This window comes from Kogia breviceps, chromosome 10 (genome assembly GCF_026419965.1).
Source record: "Kogia breviceps isolate mKogBre1 chromosome 10, mKogBre1 haplotype 1, whole genome shotgun sequence".
Lineage (NCBI taxonomy): Eukaryota > Metazoa > Chordata > Mammalia > Artiodactyla > Physeteridae > Kogia > Kogia breviceps.
Window position 1 is genome coordinate 44,803,085 of NC_081319.1, and position 18,836 is coordinate 44,821,920.

The window sequence follows — 18,836 nt, forward strand, 5'->3', positions numbered from 1 at the left end:
TGGTGGGTGTGCGGACAGGTGCCACACAAGCAGAAAGTACTGTTCCCAGCACTATGCCACCCTCGGGGGAGGGGGACAGAAAAACAGGAGCGGAGGGAGGAGTGATGGTTCTGGGGCAACTGCCAGTTACAACAGTCATTTTACAGAAAAGCTGACAGGAAGGAAAACCAGCGTCTCCAGAGTTATAGTCAGGCCTGAACTCAGCATGTGAGCAGAAAGACTGGACAGCCCCTTCTCATAGTGCAGAAACCCTGACATCAGGAAATGATGACACCGGTCCAGAATGGTGGGGGACCCAGGAAAGACCTGGAGGAAATGAAGGGTTCTCTTCCAAGTACTTGGTGAATAAATACTGGAATTCCATACTAGGACTGTGTCATACCATGGATTAATTTGTCTCATAAAGGTGGAAGGATGATATTAAAACAATAGAAACTAATGTTGATATTTTCAGTTCCCTTACTTTTACTACAGTGATCCCCCTCCCCCCAAATCTTTCAAGGATCTAGGGGATGAACCTGAGAATTGTTTCAGGAGACAAAAGTGACAAGCAGAAAGCAGAATGTAGCCTGCCAGTTTCTTCCTGACTTTGGGCTTCACAAACAGGGGCCCTCAGGGGATGGAGGGGACTCGGGCATAGACAAAATGCTCAGGGGACATAGTATGAGGGAGGGAAGAATGTTTGCGGGGAGAGGGCTTCTCCCAGGGTGGGGATAAAGGGAGCCAGAAGGAGAGTGATGAAAGCACAAGCTCTGATGGTCCTAGAGAGAAGGTTGCCAGCTCTGGTTTCTCCGTGGAGCATCAGGGGAGCAGCCAAAGCCAACACAGACAGACGAGACCTGAGAGTGGGCTTCTATGTTCTTCCCTTGGTAGAGCCCTGGGGGTCTGGGAGCGGCTATATAGAATGTTTTGAGAGTCTGATCAAGGGATTCTGTCACCCCCATGTGGCCTGGCATAGAAATAGGAAAGAGAGCTGTGGGGCCTGAGGGACCAGAGGACAGGAACAAGGGACAACTCAGCAACAACTGTGTAGCCTGGTGACTGGGATGATGGGATGGGGATGCCTTAGCTGATACTTAAGGGGGCAGGTGACTGGCCCATTGGTTGTTCCATCCCAATCCATCCTTGCTATGCCTTGACCCTGTAGAAATTCCCAGGATCTTGAACTTAAACCACATTAGTGTAAGTTTCCCTGAGAGCAGAGCCTGAGACAAGGATTCATGTGTATGTAGTTTATTTGGGAGGATCCCAGGAAGTAGAAGTGAGGGGGTGGGAGGAGTGAGTCAGGAAAGGAGGAGAAGCCAATAAAGGGGGCAGTAATGAACAAGTTACCCCTGCAGGACCTGGGGCTCAGTTTCTCTGGAGACCCCGGGAAGATTGGGTCTCAAAATTGTCTTCTTTGATGACATGGAGGCTGGGGTGCCTCCCCACTCAGGCAGCAAAGCAGAGAGGCATGGTGGCTTGTGCTTGACGTAGGCACTGGCAGTGTACGTGGACCTTTGTGGACCTGTCACCCGCGGCTGGGCCAAAACCAGATGCCTGAGGGGACGTGGTATGGAGTTTCCCGAGGCCCTGCTGTGCAACCTGGGAAGGACAGGGGCAAGCAGTTGCCTGAGTTTAAGTTACCATGGCCCTGGTGGAATGAAATTGAAAGAGAAATTAAGTTGGGTAATAGAAAACCAAAGAAAATTATATCTGTTAGACATGTGTGTTTGTAGACTGAGATTTTATATGTGCTTTATATAAAATAATAAAGTTAATGTCAGTTTTGTATAATGGAAAGAAAATAAATTTTAGAGCCAGATGAGCACTGGATTCGAATTCAGGTCCTATCACTTAGTTGCTGGGTGACTGTGGGTTAATTGTGTTTTTTTCTTTTTTTTCTTTTCTTTTCTTTTTTTGCATGTGTCAAAGCAGGAATGATGACACTTACCTTGAAGGTTGTTGGGGGATTAACAGTGATTCATGTGAAAGCTCCAATGATGGGTTTTCAATACATATCATTTTACTAAAGCTCAGTTTTACATGAAAACAGTTTACAGTTCTATATTTTTACTAAAGCTCTGTTACCTGCTATTGGTCCACTTATTCTCAACAGAATCTTCTTCTTATTATTCAAAAAGTTCTTAGCAAAGATATTCCTTCTGGGTACTGTTGTAAACATATTTAAATGGGGTGAACCCTGATGTCATTGTCCTCGTGGCCCTGGAGTCTGGCAGATTTGTACCTGGGACGCAGGCCACTTGGACAGTGGCCGTCTTGCCCTTCTTTCTGCCCAGATATGACACACATTACACGTGGGCTTGATTTCCCAGCTGACCTTTGGGAATTAAGCATTTGGCTTTGGTATTTGTTTTTGGGTTGGAAGCAGTGTAGCAGAGGACTTTCCTTCCTTTCTGCTTTCCAGCATTTCTCCCTGCAAATCAGTAAAACCTGAATGTTCTGTAGCTCATTGCTACAAGTGGTGAGAAATGCATCCGTATTAGCAAAAGCCAAATCAACTGCAGCTGGATAGAGCTTCGATCAAGGTGGAAAAAAAGGCAATGAGGTGGCTGCACTGCCTGGTGTACAGCACTCGTTAAAAAGTGGCTGACTCAGTGGAAAGACTCGCAGGCAAAATGTCTGCTGTCCTCAGAAGGGCTTCTCTTGGAGTGCATTGCAGCTTTCGTGCTTAAAGCAAGGTGTTCTAGGCATCCTGTTCCCCCCTCTCCCCCGTGGTGCCTAGCATGGTGGCCTTTGCTCCTATGGATGGCACTCACTTTGGGCCCACCTAGATTGACATCACAGTATCTGGACATACTTAGAACTCTCAGTAGCCCCTTCTCACCCACAGTGGAAGCCTCAGACTTGCCATGTAAAGTCCTGGAAGCTCAGTTCTAGAACCTGGCAAGGCATCACTTCCAAGTCCTCTTTTGAATTCACTTACTTTGCCTGGTGTCCTCAGTTTCCATTCCAACTGGAGTCAGCCTCCCTGCTCATTCTTCGGGTAGAATATAGATTTGTTTTTTCTGTTTTCTTTTCACCCCTGGATGCTTTCTTTTAGCTGGACTACCCAGGCTTTTTGCTTTGAGGGAGTTTATTTCACTCCATGAATCACCATGTATATTAGTCAGTTTTATTGCAATAATGCAGCATAACAAACAGCATACATTTATTATTTTTGCTTATTGGTCTGTGGGACATTGAAGGTGGTTCTGCTTCACACTGTAGGTCTCCATGGGGCTCCTTCATCTGGTGCCAGAGGCTCTTGGGAGCATCCCCTTCTCATGGCAGGTGGCAGAGGCTCAAGAGGCCAAGTTTGATGAAGCAAGTGAGTTTAAAACCTCTGCTCACCACACCTCCACTGACATTCCACTGAGCAGAGCATGCTCCTATGGCCAAGACCCTTGTGAGTGGGATGTAGAGATGTACATCCCCCCTTGTCTAGTGGGGGGGCACTGCAGAGTCACATGGCAAAGGACGTGGTTGCATAATGCTGTTGTGGGGGTACTGGAGAGTTGGAAAGAGTAATCCAGTTTGCCACATTGTGCCAGGCCCCGTGCTCTGGGCAGCGCCTGGACAGTCTGGTAGAGCCATACATCTCCCTTCCAAGGAGATTCATTCCCCTTTGGTGGTGAGTTGTCTTTCTGTGAATTACCAAAAGATGCCCCTTGTGGGCAGATGAGTGATCAAAGGTGCTTCTTCCTTTAGGATGATACATCCCTAGACTGGGTGCTTGGCTTGGCAAGTGGAGGATTGGCTGGAATTCAGCCCCCACTTGCTCCCTGGGGAGGCACCCTAGTGCCAGGTCAACCGGCGGGTCTGTATGCTGTGACCCTGGGCACACCCAGGGGGTGGCTCACAGGGCCTGAGAAAGCACTTTTTAAATTTTTTAACATCTTTATTGGAGTATAATTGCTTTATGATGGTGTGTTAGTTTCTGCTTTATAGCAAAGTGAATCAGCTCTACGTATATCCCCATATCCCCTCCCTCTGGCATCTCCCTCCCACCCTCCCTATCCCACCCCTCTAGGTGGTCACAAAGCACCGAGCTGATCTCCCTGTGCTATGCGGCTGCTTCCCACTAGCTATCTATTTTACATTTGGTAGTGTATATATGTCCATGCCACTCTCTCACTTTGTCACAGCTTATCCTTCCCCATCCTGGTGTCCTCAAGTCCATTCTCTACATCTGCGTCTTTATTCCTGTCCTGCCCCTAAGTTCTTCAGAACCTTTTTTTTTTTAGATTCCATATATATGTGTTAGCGTACAGTGTTTGTTTTTCTCTTTCTGACTTACTTCACTCTGTATGAGAGACTCAAGGTCCATCCACCTCACTACAGATAACTCAATTTCGTTTCTTTTTACGGCTGAGTAATACTCCATTGTATATATGTGCCACATCTTCCTTATCCATTCATCTGTCAGTGGACATGTAGGTTGCTTCCACGTGCTGGCTGTTGTAAATAGAGCTCCAATGAACATTGTGGTAAATGACTCTTTGAGTTATGGTTTCTGAGAAAGCACTTCTGTCACAACTGAGTCCAAGCTATGCTGCGTGGTCTGGGGGTAGTTGTTTTCTGTAGTTGTCAATCCAGGCCAAAAACCTTTTTTTTTCTTTTTTTCTTTTTTTGACCCTACCTTCAGAAAAGAAGTGAAGCCTTTTCCTTCCCAGAAATAACCTTGCCAGCCAACCACATAGTCTAAAGCCAATGTAAAAGGAACAAGATGGTTACAAAACATTCATAATTGTAGAGTAGCCCATCTCTCTTTGAAGAAAGGCCTTCTTCTTCTTTCCCTGGGAATGACCACAGAACCCATAATTACCCTCACATTCCAAAGTCAGAGGAAGTGCCACACCCCTCTGGACAATGGTAATAACCAATTCTGACAATCGTCTCCTGAGCTCCATGGTCTACACTGACCAGTCCTGCAGTGCAAATGAAGTGGGTAGTGTCCCCCACCACTGTCCTCCAGGATTTGTGGTTGGTAGGTGTGTGAGCATGCCACGCTCACCTTCATGCTTCCTAATTATCGGAAATACAACAAATTGATCAGAACTCCAGTTTGGAGGCAAGACCCAGGCTTTGGCAGATGGGATTATTGGCTCTCTGTCCTTTACCTTCCCTACATCCTCATCCTTGCCATGGCTCATCGTGGGTAGGGTGTAGTCTCCACGCCTTGACTTCGGGCTCTGCCTTGTGACTTCCTTGGGCCAGTGGTGCATTGGCAGAAATGAGTGGGTACCAGTTCTAAGCCCAGGCCTTGAGAGTTCTCAGATGTGTCTGATTTTTCTCTTAGGCTCAGAGAAGACCTTCTAGCTATCTGCAACCCTCTTAGTCTGAGCCCTGGAATGAAGACATGTGGAGTAGATATGAGCCATACCTCAGAGAGGGCCAAGACAGGCTATATCCAATTTTGAGGCAGCACCACTCAGCCAAGCCCAGCCTGGATCTGCCAACCTCCAGCTTTCCTGGGGACCCACAGACTCGTGGATACATGAGTAAAAATGTGTGATTATTACTAAGACCTGAGGTGGTTTGCTATGTAGCATGATTGCAGCAACAGTTAACAGATTCACTTGTTTTCTAATCAAGTGGCACAGTATATTGACCTTGGACATCACACAGGGCTGGGACACGGGAAGCACCCCAACAGAAAGGCCACTCTCTTTCTGACTTGAGGGCTGGGATCTGCCTGAAGGAGAAAGTGTGTGACTCAATTAAGATACAATTAAGATCCTCCTCCATGGCCTCCCTTTTATCTGCTGTCCTCATTATCCTGCTTCCTTTTCTTCTCACCGTGGGAATGGTGCTGCTATTGCATGCTGATGAGTTTGTCTGTGGCCCAACTTCTGAGCTAGAGATGTCTGGGTAATTAATTTGGATTTAAGCTCCTCTAGCCAGCACTTGATAGACCCATGACTGAGTGCATTGGAAGGCCTTGATTTCTCCCGGGCATTTTTTTGGTACTTAGAGGTCAAGAGTCATTTGATACCTGTCTATCTACAGTCAGTCTCAAAGTGAGTTCTGAAAAATGTATGAAAATGTACAGTTGTTCCAAGTGACTTAGCTTACTCCTGGGAACCTCCCCCACTCCGCTCATATGCTCTGAAGTGTTTTGCATTTCATCTTTAAAATTTGGTTACAGAGCAATTCTTCCTCACGAATGTATGAAAGATTTGCTGGGCGTGAGGCTTGGCTGGAGCCCAAGCAGAATATGGGCACCTTGACACAAGGCCCCTGTTGAAGGAAGGTGATGAGCAGGTAGACATAATTTTGTAACTCCAAAAGACAAGTGGGAAATGAGCTCAAGAGGTAATAGCCCAGTTTCACACATCATTTCTGGATGCACAGTGTGCTTTCCGACTTTTCTTATTTCTTTGCCTTCTCTCTCTCTACCCGCTTTGAATCTTCTCTAAGGCCTAGTCTTTCAGGATTTCATCAGGGTTAAATGAAACCACTCATGCTCTGAAATCCTGTAGTGCTTACTAAAATGGCTTTCAAAATGTTTGCTGTGTCCCATAGTAAAAAATAAATTTTGTATCAGTTCTTAACACACACACGTACACTTTTATATGAGTGTAGTTTAAAGTTTCTCTCTTTGTCTTAACCTGGGTTCCCCCAGAAGTAAGCCTCAAGATAAGGATTCATGTGCAAGTGGTTTATTTGGGAGCTGATGCCAGGATAGACCAGTAGGGGAGTGGGCAGGTGACCAGGGAAAGGAAGCAAGACGTCTGAGAGTGTATTATCAACAGGTGCTTAATCTCACTGGGGTGCCCTGGCAACAGTTTTTGTGGGAGCCACACTTCAAGTTGGCCCCCAGTGATCCTGGCCTCCTGTGTTCATGTCCTCGTATAATTCCCTCCCACACTGAACTATGCATGTGGCCTGTGTGTCCAGTAGAACACGGCAGAAAGAAATGATGCTGTCCATGGCAGGCAGCATCTGAGATGGCCCCAGTTATCTCCACCTCGTGGTGTTCATGCCCTATGTAATCCCCTTTCCTAGAGTAGGGCCACTTATAACCAATGAGAAGTGACTCAGTTCTAACCAAGAGAAAATAACAAAGGTGATGCATCTCACTTCCAATATTAGGTCATGAAAAGACTCTGGCTTTTGCCTTGCTTGTGTTCTCTTGCTCTTTCCTTCACTGGCTCTGAGGACAAATCAGCCCCTGTGTTGTGAGCTACCCTATGGAGAGCCCCCCAGTACCGTCTCCAGCCAACAGCCCCTGAGGCCCTAAGGTCTGCCAACAGCCTCACAAGTGAGCCTGGAAGGGGATCCTTCCCCAGTCAAGCCTTGAGATGACTGCAGCCCTGGCTGTAGTCTTGAGAGAGATTGAGTCAGAGGCACCAATAGGCCACCCACTAAGCTGTGCCCAGATTCCTAACCCATAGAAACTGTGAGTTAATACATTTTTTTAAGCTGCTAAGTCTTCCGGTAATTTGTTATGCAGCTGTAGATAATTAATGCAGCATCTGACTTTAGAAGCCAGGTCATAAAAGACTTTGCTGTTTATACTTTGGTCTCTCTTGGATTACAGCCCTAGGGGAAGCCAGTCACAGATTGTGAGGACGCTCAAGAAGCCATACAGGCAAGTGTGTGTGGTGATGAACTGAGGCCTCCTGCCGATAGCCAGATGAGCCAACTTAGAAGCAGATCATTCAGCCCCAGTCAAGCCTTGGACTAATTGCAGCCCCAGCTGACATCTTGGCTACAGTCTCATGAGTAACCTGGAGCCAGACCACCCAGTCAATCATCTTCTGAATTCCTGATCAACAAACATCGTGAGGTAATAAATATTTATTGTTGTCTCAAGCTGCTGTGTTTTGGGAGGAAATTCTTATGCAGTAGCAGATAACTAATACAGTGTAGGACAAGTGATTCAGTTATTCTACCCGAATGAGAGATACCCATCTGCCAGTGGATGAGGGCTGCTTTGAGGGCATGTTAATTCACCTGCATGGATTTGTGGGCATACAGGGCTTTGGTGGCCAGAGAAAGCCTGTGGGCAAAGAGATGCAGGATCTGGCAGTTGGAAGTCAGGCCTGTGTGTACTCAAAGGTAGAGGTGAGGAGATATGAGTAGGGGGGTTCCCAGGGCCTGCTAACTCTCAAAGTCAATTTAAATCTCATCTCTATTACTTCCCTCCCCCCAGGCAAACTTGGAGCCCCTACTTCCTTTTCAGAGCCTGGTTCCTCCAGGATGTCCCTGGTAGAAGGAAGAGAAGTCAAGCATCTCTTTCCATAATTGACCCCTCTTGGGTGCTCCCTTTGATGGGTGTTGGTGTTTCTTTTGCCGATCACTGGTTGTCGATGCTGTCTGTGACACGAGTCCAAAGGCGAGGCTTGCTTGTGAGGTGCATGTTTAGGTCCTTGAAGGGCCCTGTGGTCATTCCCTGATGGAGACGACCTCTCCCACTCCCCACTCGGCTTTTACCTTGGAGTCAGTTCCGCAGCCTCCTGCTGCCTGCCTTCCTGTGCCTGGTGGGCAGCCCTGTTGGGTGGAGTACAGGAAAGACAAGTCCAGTCCAGTCTGTGATGTCAGCTGGACCTTTGGGGGACTTGCAGCATCAGCCTCACTAATCGGGCTGTTCCAGGTGCTCCTTTTCTGCCACGTGCCTCCTCTCTAGGTGTGTCTCTGCTTAGGTGGGTACAGCACATCCCTGGGGGGTGAGAGGCCAGACTCCCCACCTTGTAGGAATCCCAGATCCTTATGGCTGACTCTTGATGCCTTCTCACCTGGCTTTGAGGTGGGGTGGGGGGAGGAATCACACTCTCATATCCAGCATGGCCTTCTAGTTTGTGGCTGCACCATGGGTCCTAGCTTCTGTTTCTGGAGGAAAAGTCTTGCCCAACACCCAGCAATACACATAAAGCCCCCTTCTCAGTGCTGAGCAGTGGGTACTCCACAGATATTCATTTTTCTCCTTCTCAGTGTCAAGGACGGAACACGCACCAGTGTGGTTGGCCTGAGGACCTGGGTTTAATACAGAAACGGGGCTCACAGAGGGAGGGAAAGGAAAGAATGCGTGCGTTCCTGCTCCTAGTGTGGAGTCTCACGTGGAGTGGGTATTCATGGAGCTGATTCAGGAGCCTTTTCAACAGAAAGCAAGCATATAGAGAAACAGAGGTCCGGGGTCAGTCTCTGGTGCTTGTGGGGGACATGAGATGGTGGCCTTGCCTGGTCTTCAGTGGCTGTTCCTGGGGCACAAGGCAGCTGCCACCCTGCTTGCCTCTTTTCTGTGAAATGTGGCCAGACACAAGGCCCTCGCCACGCGCCCTCCCTTCCGGAGGCTGCCCCGGCCCCCTCCCCTTGTCTTTCTTCCTTCCTTTCTTCTTTCATCCGTATATTTCTGTATCTACTACAAAGGTCAGAAAAACAAATCAATGAAAAGAAGGACCCAATAATCCTGAGACCTGGCTCGGGGATGGGAGGTGGGGAGGGAAGCCATGCAATAAAATGAAAGAGAATTTAAAAATTCCCTGAACAAGGCACAGCATGGGGTCCTGATCAAAGGGCCAGGCAGCTTCAGCTTCATGTATGCAGCAGCTGGATGCTCTGAGGTTGGGGGAGAGACGGCCCCCAGGCCTTGGCCCCCCTCCCCACCTCCTGCCCAACACACACAAGCACACGCATGCACACATGCACATAGGCACGTACATTTCTCGGACCATCACCTGACTGCTGAGGAAGATCTGAGGATGGATATCTGGAGTCTGGGAGGCAGATTGGAGAAGGCATTGGGGGCCCGCTTAAATCTGCACAGTGGTCCCATTTTCCAAGGCTGTCTCAAGATCCCCTCCACATGAGAGGGGTCACATGCCCTTTGAGGACCAGACAAGTGTATTAATAGTGACTGAGGAGTGGGATATTACAAGTCCCTCTTGGCTTTTTCTGAACTGACCTTGGAAAAAGGTGAGAAAATAAAAACCCATCAGTCTGCAAAGAGCTGAATCACCTTTTTAAAGTCCCTTCCTGTGAATAGAAGCTCTTCCACGAGGTTCTTCCTGATACCTACCACTTCCCCACCCCGAGCCCCAGGGCTTGATTGAGCATTTTCCCCTTGAAGCACCCACTGTACTCCAGTGTTCCTCCACCGGAGAGTGGAGGCACCTGGGGTGCTTTATCATTCTTCATCATTAGTCTGTTCCATTCTATTCTAAGGGGGGCAGCGGTAAAGCAAATCAGGGGCAGACTTGAGCCATCACCCCTTATTGGCAAGTGACCTTGGACAAGTGATATAACCTCGGTTTCCTCATTTGTAAATTGGGGCTAATAAATGTAGTTCTTCTTTTGAACAGTGGCTCTTCGAATATTTAAGGGCAGGTTTTCTCTTCTAGGCTTAACAGGCTCTGCTATTTTCACAGTTCTTCAGATATGTTATGTAACTTCCAAAAATCCAAAAGTGTTTTGAGCAAGAACGGCATCGTCAGAATAAGAATAGAGGCTCTGCCCTTTGGGGAACCTCACTCAGATGTATATGTTCTGGCATGTTTGCTATCAAGTGAATCATTGTTTGATATGATGTTTATTGTACATCAGTGTAGAAATATGATGACTTCCCTGTGTACGTAGGTAGAGAAGGCAACATGTGTGTGTGTCTGTATTTGAGTACGTGTGTGTGTCTGTATTTGAGTACGTGTGTGTGCATCTGTGTGTCTGTATGAGTGTGTGTGATTATTTTCCTGCTTCTTTCCAAAGAGTTTTGAGGTGGTTTGATGATGAAAACAGAATAGGAAATGAATCATTTAATAATAAAATGGAATAAAGGTAATGGAAAGGATGCAGAAGTAGGTACTTCAAGATTTCTGAGTTGAACAGACTAAACATGTGCAGGAAATTTGGCTGTTTCTTGAAAGTTAAGGCTCTACAACAGAGCCTATGGTTACCTTGTTTGTTTGTTTGTTTTTGGCAAAAATGGTTGTATTTCCTGACTATTACTTTCTGCTTGCAGTAGATCAGAGAAATGGCAGCTGGATCCAGGGAGATGAGAAATTTAAGTAGGCTTAGGAGTTGGCAGCCAACAGCGCATTGGTTTTTGTCTTTTTTCACCTACTTTTCTTTGTTTCTTATTTATGTAACAAAAAAACCAAAAACAGAAATAAAAATCCTCTGTTTGTAAGCCACTTTCCACATTATTCCACTAACAATTCTGTGTATGGCATAAACATTATTCTTCCCATAAACTGAAGCCCCAGAGACTTATGCCCATTTTGTGGACATACTACAATTTATCCATTCTCTTATTGATGGACATTTCAGCTGTTTCCACTTGGGACTTTTATAAATAGAGCTACTGTGGACATTCTTGTGCAGGTATTATTGTGAATTTATGTTTTCATTTCTCTTGAGTAAATATCTAGGGGTGGAATCGCCAGGTCATGGAAGAGGTGAATGTTTCAGTTTCAGTAGAAAGCTAAACAGTCTTCCACAGTGATTTTACCAGTTTACACTCCTACAAGAGGTGTCCAAGAGTTCCAGTTTCTACATATCCTCACCAACCCCTGGTGTTGTCAGCCTTTGCTTGTAGCTATTCCAGTGAGTGTGTAGAGGTCTTGCACTGTGGTTTTGATTTTCCTTTCCTCAATGATTAGTGACTTTGAACACCTTTCCATATGTGATCTGGCCATTGGAATATCTTCCTCAGTGCCCAAAGGAATGAGCTACTGCTATTCACAATAACAGACTAATTTCAAACACATTATGTTGAGTTAAAGAAGCCAGACAAAAAGGAGAACATACTGTATGATTTTGCATCCTGTAACTTTACTGAATTTAATTATTAGTTCTAAGTTTTTTGGTCTGATTGTTAAGGTTTTCTCTACGTACCATCATATTATCTGCAAACAGTGACAGTTTTACTACTTCTTTTCCAGTTTGGATGCCGTTTATTTCCTTTTCTTGCCTAATTTCTGTGCTTAGGACTTCCAGTACTATGTTGAATAAGAGTGGCAGGAGTGGGCATCCTTGTCTTGTTCCTGAAGTTAGAGGAAAAGCTTTCAGCTTTTCAAAATTCAGTATGATGTTAGTTGTTGGTTTGTCATATATGGCCTTTATAATGTTGATGTATGTTTCCTCTATACCACTCTATTGAGAGTTTTTAATCATAAATGAACATTGAATTTTGTCAGGTGCCTTTTCTGCATCAGTTGAGATGATCATATGATTTTTATCTTTCCTTTTGTTAATGTGGTGTATCACATTGATTGATTTGCAGAATATGAACCATCCTTGCATCTCTGGAATAAATCCCCTTGATCATGGTGTATGATAAGAGGGGATAATTTTTATAATTTTGTAGAAAGTTATCCTTTAAGCCTACAGAAGCATTGTGGGGAACATTGGGTCATGAAAAGCTGTTCATGAGCAAAGCCTGCCTTGGTACTTGTTGAAATAGAAGCTTATGATCATTTTGGTGGAGAGACATCTCTTCCTAAAGATAGAAGCCCAACTTGGGAACATTTTTTGCTTGTTCATTCATTCCTGTTCCCCTTCTTCCTTCCTTCCATCCATCCTCCATCCATCCAATGTTTTCTGTGTACTTAGGCTCATGAATACTATGTTCTGGGCACTGTGCTAGCTTCTGGAGGTGAATTGGTATTTTTTTCCTTTTAAGCTGGGGATGCAATGGCATTTTATTTGTATGCTCCCATCTCTGATTTCCCAGGACCTTGAAACATTTCTGGCCAGGGTGTGAAAAATATCTTTGCTTTCCTAGCTGGAGAGCATAGATCTGCCTTTGGATATACACATGAGCTGAGGAAAGTTCCATAAGGCAGTGTTTTCTCAGCTTTACACTATAATCTCCTCTCTGTCTGTGGTTAAGGAGTTTTGCCTGCTTGGGCTCATTTGTGCTGCTGCTTTGTCTGGTCTTTGGCACCAGAGGACTCCTGGAGGACCTGATGTAAAACATAGACTTCCTCCCACCCCACTAATTTAGACTTAATTAGGGAATAATCTTGCATTTTGAAATAGAAAAAATAAAGAAGGTGGGGTGCCGTAATAATCATAGTAATAATAATATCTTACATTTTTACAATAATCTCTTACATTTGTGTAGCTCTTTACCTATTCGAACCATTTTCACATTAATTTTCCCTATCACCCACCATTAGAAAGGTAAGTGATAGATACTATCATTATCATTTTTTATTGTGATAAAAGCCATATAACAAGAGATATACCCTCTTCACAGAGTTTTAAGTATACAGTATAATATTTCTAACTATAGGTCCAACGTTGTACAGAAGGTCTCTAGAACTTTTTCACTCTATACCCATTGAACAGCAGTCCACTCTGTCCCTCTCCCCACAGCCTTGTCAACCACCATTCTACTTTGTGTTTCTGTAAGTTTGACTACTTTAGATACCTCATATAATTGGATTCATGCAGTATTTGTCCTTCTGTGACTGGATTATTTTTATCTGGCATAATGTCTTCAAGGTGCATTCATGTATCATATGACAAGATTTTTGTCCTTTTTTATGGTTGAATAAAGTTCCATTGTACGTATATACCACATTTTCTTTATCCATTCATCCACTGATGGACATTAGGTTGTCTCCACCTTTTGGCAGTTGTGAATAGGGCTACAATGAACATAGGAGCGCAAATACCTTTTTAAGATCCTGATTTCTTTCTTTTTTTGTGGTATGCGGGCCTCTCACTGTTGTGGCCTCTCCCATTGCGGAGCACGGGCTCCGGACGCGCAGGCTCAGCGGCCATGGCTCACGGGCCCAGCTGCTCTGCGGCATGTGGGATCTTCCCGGACCGGGGCACGAACCCGTGTCCCCTGCATCGGCAGGCAGACTCTCGACCACTGTGCCACCAGGGGAGCCCTGAGATCCTGATTTCAATTCTCTTGGATAAATACACGGAAGTGGGATTGCTGGATCGTATATAGTAGTTCTATTTCTAATTGTTTTGAGGAACTTCTGTAATAGGGGTGGGGAGGGTGCAGGGTCGTTAACGCCTGGCCGTTAACACACCGCCCTTAGCAGTTCTGCTCCACCAGTGGTCAGCATTGCTGTGGCCCATTTGCCTGGACTGAGGAGCCTGAGAACCGGCTGGGTCCTGGGCGCCTGGCTCCCTCAGTGATGACGGCTGGGCAGGGTCTGGGGATCTGGCCCTGGGGGCGCTGCCAGCTGAGATCTGCCTCCTCAGCTGGGCCTGGGCACTGGCGGGATGGATTGGATGTTGGATGAGTGCTCCCGGGCAGGGTGACTGGCCTGTGTAGAGACCCTCTCCTTTTAGCCAGGGCCTAGACCTTGGAGTGTGAAAGTTGAGCCTTGGGACCTTGAACAAGTAAAATGAGAGGTAATGATGTTGCTTTGCTTATGCATTTGTTAAGTGTTAAAAGCTGAAAGGAGGCATGGAGAAAGAATTCAATGCCTCCCCTTCCATTTCTTGTAATCAAGGCCATGACTTTTAAGAGTATTACACCTCTAGATAAAAAGTTGTGGGCTTCCCTGGTGGCGCAGTGGTTGAGGGTCCACCTGACGATGCAGGGGAGGCGGGTTCGTGCCCTGGTCTGGGAGGATCCCGCGTGCCGCGGAGCGGCTGGGCCCGTGAGCCGTCACTGGGCCTGCGTGTCCGGAGCCTGTGCTCCGCGGCGGGAGAGGCCACAGCGGTGAGAGGCCCGCGTACCGCAAAAACAAACAAACAAACAAACAAAAAAGTTGCAGGACTTCCCTGGTGGCACAGTGGTTAAGAATCCGCCTGCCAGTGCAGGGGGCAGGGGACACGGGTTCGAGCCCTGGTCCGGGAAGATCCCACATTCATGGAGCAACTAAGCCTGTGTGCCACAACTACTGAGCCTGCGAGCCACAGCTACTGAGCCCATGTGCCACAACTACTGAAGCCCATGCGCCTAGAGCCCGTGCTCTGCAACAAGAGAAGCCACCACAATGAGAAGCCCACACACCACAACAAAGAGTAGCCCACACTCGCCTCAACTAGAGAAAGACCGCATGCAGCAATGAAGACCCAACACAGCCATAAATGAATGAATGGATGAATGAATGAATAAATAAATGTTGCAGAACAGGGAATAACCTTTGTTTTGATGGAGGTTTATAGGAACATTGTGACCTGACTGTGACCCGACCTATGCGGACAACTGCAAGAACAGTGGGTCCCACACTAAGAAGTTTCCAACAACTAGCCATGCCCCTCCCTCCCTTTTTCTATAAAAGGGCTTTGCTGAAAGGCTTCGGGGAGTTCGGGGTTTTTAATGCGTGAGCCACCCATCTCATTGCATGCAATAAACCTTCCTCTGCTCTAGACTCTGACTTTTCAGTGTTGTTTGGTCTCACTGTGCGTCGGGCACACGGACTTGCATTTGGTAACACTCCCATACTGCTTTCTATAGTGGTTACACCATTTAGGAGGTAGATATTATTAATGCACACAGGAAATCCCATTGCAGTTACCAGCTAGACACACTACCCCACTAACTTCTGACATTTATGGAGCCTCAACAGATAGAATTAGCCAAGGAGTCCCAGAATTCTCTTGGGGTGGGGACATTCCCATTAACTCTTAGCATCCTTGTTCACCAGCACTTCCAAACAGCTGGCCTGGGAGCTGGAAATTTAGGGAGATAGTAGGTCGTTGGTGGCCCTCTCACCAATAGGAGGGAAAGAAGGAGTAAAAGGCCCAAAGAGATAAAGTGATTCAATTAATGCTTCTGGCTGGGTCCAGAATAGATGGCAGAGCCAAGAATAGAATTCTAGATGATCAGATGGTACACATTTGTCTAATAGCAACTGACCTCATGTTGCAATGTGAGATTCTTATTTCAAAATAAAGATTTCAGTCATTTCCTGTTAATCTTTTTATTATTTATCATGTAGCAATGGAGTTTGCAGAAATGAGATGATGTCATATGAGGACCAGACTTGAAGAGAAATGGAGAAATGATTCCTGGCTTGGTATATGACTTTAATACCAGGTTGGCGTGGAGCAGGTGTTATCAAAGGAGAGCCATGGCTGTAGGTGGAAGGTGGGAGTGTGGCGGGCTACTGAGGATCTCCTGCTACTCAGACTGAGAGAGCACTTGGAGACCTGGGTGTGCTAGAGCTGACTGAGACAACATGAAACTGGGTGGTGGTTGGATTTAAAAAGCAGGCTGATGTTCACTATAGCAGGAAAGGACCCTTGAATGGGGCAGTGTGGAAGACTGGAAACGTGGCTTGGAATAAAGGCTTGACTTGGAAGGTGAATTGACAAGCATCTGTCTAGAATGAAGGCAGGAGTAGAGAAGACATTTGAAAGACTCTCAAGTCTTATGGCAGAGAGAATCAGACTCTATATTGAAGGCTCTAATACAATGCTTTGTGTGTAATAGGCCTTCAACATATATTGGCTCCTCAAAAGACGTTGGGTAGTAAAAATCGAATGAAGCCAAATAACCACAGGGCAATTCTAAGTGAACATTTGTATAATGAGTAGAGGGATCTTTGCAATAAGGTGGCTAATGGCTTCTTCATTATAAAAAATTCTGGACACCCTGGTAGAAGTAGGGGTGCAGAGACCCAGAGTGCCTCTGCATGGCTATTTGTTATTTGATTTTACCCAGAGTGCCTCTGCATGGCTATTTGTTATTTGATTTTCCCCTCAGTGAACTCATGAATCACCTTCTTGGAACTCCCTTGGTTTCATGTCACACAGGTTTAAAAAACACTAGATTAAATGATCTCTAAAGCCAATTCTAACTCTGAGTCAATGATTTGTATTATTAGCAAATTTCTTCATAAATTATCCTGTGTTTTATCTCTCCTTGGTTTGCTTTAGCACCTATGGTTTAGTTGTATAGATACCTGTATAAGTTTGGATGTCAGGGATTGTGTAACGGCCGTTCCATGGCTTTTTCTTGCAGAAGACTGTCCTTGGTCAGCAACTTCAGCAAGAACTATTCCCAGCAAGGCCTTGGTATGGATGTACCCCAATTGTTTTTTTCTCAGAGGTCTTTGAGGAGAACTATGGTATATGGCAAACATGGCCATGGTTACTCCCCTCCCCATATTTACAGTGTGACTTGGCAATTCCTTTCATCACGATGTGTAGTTTATTTCCTTACGCTCTGAGTCTGAGATGGCTCTGTAATTTAATTTGACCAATGGAATGTGGTGGCAGTGACATGGAGCCTGTTTTGAGCATGATCAGCCATCATGTGACAACTCAGGTTAGCAAGCTAGAGAATGGAGATCATGTTGAATAGAGACAAGCCAGAGCTTAGCTGATGCCGTCCTTGGTCAGTTAGTTCCCAGCTGACTTGGCACCTGTCTGCAGAGGCATGAGTGAGTTGAGACCAGAAGAACCATCCATCTGAGCCCAGTTCAAATGGTCAAAACAAAACATCACGAGCTAAATAAATTGTTGTCATTTTAAGTCACTACATTTTGGATGATTCGTTAACATAGCAAAAGTTAACAGATAAAACCCATAGAATGAACAAAGCCAAGAGTAAACCTTAATGTAAAATATGCACTTCGGGTGATTATGATTTATGTTGTAGGTTCACCAGTTGTAACAAACTCATCACTTTGGTTTATGCATGTGTGGGGGCAGGGAGTATATGGGAAATCACTGTACCTTCCTCTCAGTTTTGCTATAAATCTATAACCGCTCTAAAAGAAGAAGTCTTTTTTTTTTAAGTTAAGAGATGTAAAGAGTTGATCAAGAAAGTGACCAACAGAATCTCCAGAATCTTAGTGCAGTTGCCATCGAGGCTCAGTATGACCCTTTATGGCAGAGAGAATGCTTTGTGCTCTGTAAACCATTTCATTTTCTTCCTGGCCATATAGGAATACTAAATCTCCAAGCCTACTTCCCAATGTCATGTGAGCAGAAGTAATGAGTGTGATTTCTGAGCTGGAGTGATTGAGTGTTCAGTATACATTACTCAGACTCTTTCTTTACTTCATTTGCCAGCTGGATGAAACCAGAGTGACATCAGAGACCATGATGGTAGAGCTTCGAGATGGAATCAGGCTGCTTTGAACAGGGTACCTCACCTGTATCCATCTTTGAGGTAAGTTATTTATGGTATTTGAAGCTACTGAGATTTAGAATTGTTTGTTACAGCAGCTGACATTGATTACCCTGACTAATACCTTGTTAGAGACAAGGCACAATTAATGCCTTAGGGCTCTGAGGGAGTTTATTTCCAAGAGATTCAATTTATTTATTATTTATTGTAAATACATTTGAAAATTAGATAATTCACATGCTTCAAAATTAAAAGATATAATAAGATTTGGAATGAAAAAAAATCTCCTCATCTATCCTCTAGCCATTGAATCTGTTCTTTCAAGGCACTGTTAGATATTTCCTTTGTTTCCTTCAGAGATATTTTGTGTATATGCAAATAAGTGAATATATATATTCCAAATATATATATACATATATATATGTATTTTGCAAATGGTAGCATATTTTACATACTGTTGTTTCCTTACTTAAAAAGTAACACTAATGGAGAACTTTCCTTATAGTACATAAACAGCTTCTTTTTTCCCCCAACTGTGTACTATTATGCTGATGGACATATTATAATTAATTTAACCACCTCCAAGTTGTTCACCATTTAGCTTGTTTCCAAGCTAAATGCTGCAATGACCCCATCCTTATATATATGCCATTGCTCACAAAAATGTGAGTTTATGTTAAAGAAAAATGACCAGAATTGGAATGAAATAGCATTATGCATTTGTATTATTGAAGGAAGTTTCCAGATTTCCTTTATAGAGATTTTACAATTTATGCTTCTATCAGCAGTATATGAAAGTGCCTATTTTTCCACACCCTCTCCAACACAATATGATAATCAGTGTTTTGATCTTTCATGA

General features: G+C 45.0%; 1 long non-coding RNA gene across 1 annotated transcript in view; it reads left to right on the forward strand.

Annotated features, from left to right (window-relative positions):
- Positions 1-18,019, forward strand: part of LOC136794915 (uncharacterized) — a 70,199-nt gene extending 52,180 nt beyond the window's left edge. Inside the window, exons 2-3 of the long non-coding RNA XR_010842381.1 lie at positions 7,526-7,774; positions 17,920-18,019. This is a non-coding gene — a long non-coding RNA (uncharacterized lncRNA). The remainder of the gene's footprint in view (positions 1-7,525; positions 7,775-17,919) is intronic.
- The last annotated feature ends 817 nt before the right edge of the window (positions 18,020-18,836 follow it).